The following is a 3,712-nucleotide window of genomic DNA, read 5'->3' on the forward strand; positions in this document are numbered from 1 at the left end:
TTGGGGGTGGTGGGACCCCAGGAGCAGGGTGGGGTGGGCAGGGGCACAGCACAGCATCCCTCAGACCACTGTGGCTGGTGTCCTGGTGCCACTCACCAGCCCCACGGCTGTGGGGTCCCTGCACAGCCCCCTCCCGGCTCAGTGACCCCCTTTGGCTCCCCACCGTGGGGTACCGACCCCAGGAACCTGCCACCCCCCACCCGGGGAGCTCCCTGAGGTGTGGGGGGGTTGTGGGTGCAGGTCTGTCCCGTGCCACCCTGCACAGACCAGTAGCCCTGGGGAGCAGCGAGCCACCCCGGCCCCCCCAATGAAGCAGGGCATCACTCCTGCCCAGCCGCACCCCCCCCACACCGTCCCTGATGCTGGTTTGGGGTGGGGGGAGCACACAAGCCCCCAGTGAGCAGGAAGCCACAGATGCCCAGGGTTGGGATCTGGGTGCACCCCCTGTGGAGGGGTCCTGGATGGAAGCCCTGGTCTGGGGGCTGCTGGAGCAGAGAGACACCACGGAACAAAGCAGAGCTTTCTTATAAATTTATTACATAATAATAATAATTAATAATAATAATAATATAATATAAGAAACATAGATCTCTGTGGGGTATGTGTATCACAACGTCAAGGGCGGGAGGCGAATGGCCACACCTCCATGACTCTGGAGAAGGAGAAAGCTCCTCCGAAAAATCCATACAAAATAAGGGTGAAGTCAAACCGACCCTGTCAAATTAAAAACGGAACAAGAAAAAAAAAAATAAAACAAACCAAAAAGTAAAAATAATATATATATATATATAACCCACAGGTGAGTCCGTCGGGGTAAAGAAACGAGAGTGTGGATGCCGGGGCCGTGGTCGCACGCGCGGGTGCGAGGGCGGGAGCCGGAATATGCACATGCAGAGGGTGTGGGGTCCCCGCGGTGACACACGCATGCGGCAGTGGGGGCTGCCCGCGGGGGGGACGGGACAGAGAGAAAACCACCCATGCTTTGTGCCCGAGGGGAAGGGGCTGGAGAAGCCCCTCATCACCCCCCCCCCGGGCACAAAGCGCTCTGGGCTCTGCTTTCTCCTCTCCTACAGTCAGTCACAGACAGGAGCTGATGGAGAACGGGGGGCGATGGCGTCAGTCTGGACAAAGGAAAAAATACCAACAACTTCTTGGTTTTGTGTTTTTGTTTGTTTTTTTTTAAAAAAAAAAACCCAAACCCTTCAAAGCCAAAAAAAAAAAACAAACCAAAAAACCTCCAAAAAAAAAAGAAAAAAGTGTTTCCCTTTTTACAGCAAGAAACCCCAAGTGGTTGAGAAGCCATGAGGATCACAGTAACCGCCGGGCGGGACGGGACGCGCGGCCCAGGGCTGCGGGTGCTCGGTGCCGCGGGCGCCGGGGGTGGGTTCCTTGCCCCCCCACCCCTCTGCCTTCTCCTGGATGGCTTTTCAAAGCGAAATGTCTCACTGGGCCGGGGGATGTCGGGCGCGGAGATGCCGGTGCGGCCAGAATAGATACAGAGGCAGGAAAGCGCTATCTACACCTGGGGAGAATCCTCTCGGCTTCGGCTGAGAAAATAAAGGTCAAGCAGCAGCGGCTGCGTTAGCGGGGGGGGCACAAGCAGGTCAGCAGAAGGGGGTCTCGGCACCCAGCAGGGAGGCACTGGGCGAAGCAGGTTCGCCCGGTGGCCCTGGTGCTGCCAGGGGACGGTGCCACCCCCAAAGCCCCGGCTCTGCCACGTGTCCGTGAGGGGGGGACAGGGAGGGTGCAGCTGGATGGGAGGATGATGATGAGGATGAAGGTGTGTGGGGCTGCTGGGGCGGGGGAGCAGGTTTGGGGCAGACCCTGGCAGCCCCCGGGGACTCGGTGGGGGTGACGGGGTGGCAGCGTGGTGGGAAGTCGCCTTCTCTGGTGTTAGGCCTGACTGGGACGAGCCGTGGTGTCCCCGGGGGGGGGGCACGCAGTGTTTGCCAACACAGGTACGGCTGCAGCTGCTTTGGTGCGGGAAGCTGGGATGCACGGGGAGGGCGGCGCGGCCGCCGGCGCTGCCGGGGCAGAGCGGTGCATCCACCATTTCCAGCCCTGGCCAAGAGGACGGGGGGCAGTGGGGGGAACCGCAGGGGGGCTCCTCGGAAATGGCAAGAAGGCGTCCAGCTTTCCCGGGTCCCAGACCGAACTTTCTGCAGAAAAAAAAAAAAAAATACCCAGTTGCGGTTCTGCAGGTTTCTGGCCTCTTGCGGCAAGAGGCGGGTGCAGGCGGGGAGTCTCTCGGGGTCGCCCCAGAAACAGCTGCGGAAGGGGCAGAGACTCGGGGTTCGCCCGGCGGGTACCCACCGGGCAGCCTGCACTCAGGCCAACACACATCACACTCCCACCAGCGGCGCCTGCCCTGAGGGGGCACAAGGGCCACGGGGGGTCTCTGAGGGCCACCGGGGTCTCTGAGGGCCACCGGGGTCTCCAAGGGCCACTGGGGTCTCCAAGGGCCACCGGGGTCTCTGAGGGCCACTGGGGTCTCCAAGGGCCACCAGGGTCTCTGAGGGCCCCAGGGGGCTCCAAGGGCCACCAGGGTCTCTGAGGGCTGCCAGGGTCTCCGTTACCTGCGGGCGCAGCGGGGATGGAGCCAGCAGCGCGATGGGAATGAAGGGCAGGAGGAGAAGAGGTGAAGGGGACGGCGGTGGGATGAGGTGGTCGGGTGGGCAGGGGTGGGCAGGGGCAGGCAGGGGCAGGCAGGGGGCATGCAGAGGGTCTGCAGGGCGCTGGCAGCACCAAGCCGGGCGAGGGGCCGCGAGCCGGGGACGAGCCATCAGCGGTGCAGACCTGGCCAAGCTGTGGCGTGCAGACCCCCAGCGTGCTCTGCCACCCCGTGTCCCCGCAGCAGGAGCCGGCCCTGGGGGTCCCAGGGGATGGAGCCTGAGCAGAGACAGCGGGGGGCTCTGCAAGCAAGCGGCAGCAGGGGCCAAAGCCAGCGGGCACAGGTCCCCGTGTCACCCCCGGGCTGCACAACCAGTGTCCCCCAACCCCGGGGGGCTCCAGAGCAGCTGGAAGCAGCACCAGGAACAAGCAGCCAAATGAACTCCTTGGGAATCCCGATTTCTAGGGTTTGGGAAAAAGGCTGTGACCCCGACCTGGGGACATACTCAGGGCCCCTGTGTACAGCGGGGGCTCCTCGGGGGGCTGTGCAGGGGGATGCGGAGGAGCTGGGTGTCCCCTGGCACCCCGGGACGTGCCGGTGCTGCTTCGCCAGGCACGGAGCTGGGGAAGCAGCCTCAGCCCGGAGAGCCCAGCCCCGGTGGCAGGGACAAGCGGCGAGCGTGGCTCATGGCTGGTGCCCCTCAGCAGCGGGGGACGCAAAGCCTGAGCGATGCGGCAGAGGGACAAGGTGGGGACGGACGGAGCTGGGGGGGGTCTGGATGGCGAAGGAGGGAGCAAGCGAGGGGGTGGGAGAGGCCAGAGCAGCGGTGGCATCGATGGCAGTGGCAGTGATGATGGCAGCGGCAGTGATGGCACAGGACGTCTCCGGCGTGGGACCGTCCCAAGCCTTTGCCAATGGAGGGTGCCAAGTGGTGCCGGGGTGAGTGAAGGAGCCAGAGCGTGGGCAATGGAGGGTGAGGGGGGGCCAAGGGGTGCCCAGCCAGGGTGCGGGTCGTGCGTGGGGCTGCACATGCGGCTGCACATGCTGCTGGCCACGGACGAGGCGTGCAGGGGGCAGTGGGGCAGAGCTGGGGGGCGATGG

The sequence above is a fragment of the Calidris pugnax genome, unplaced genomic scaffold, assembly GCF_001431845.1.
Source record: "Calidris pugnax isolate Ruff unplaced genomic scaffold, ASM143184v1 scaffold459, whole genome shotgun sequence".
NCBI lineage: Eukaryota > Metazoa > Chordata > Aves > Charadriiformes > Scolopacidae > Calidris > Calidris pugnax.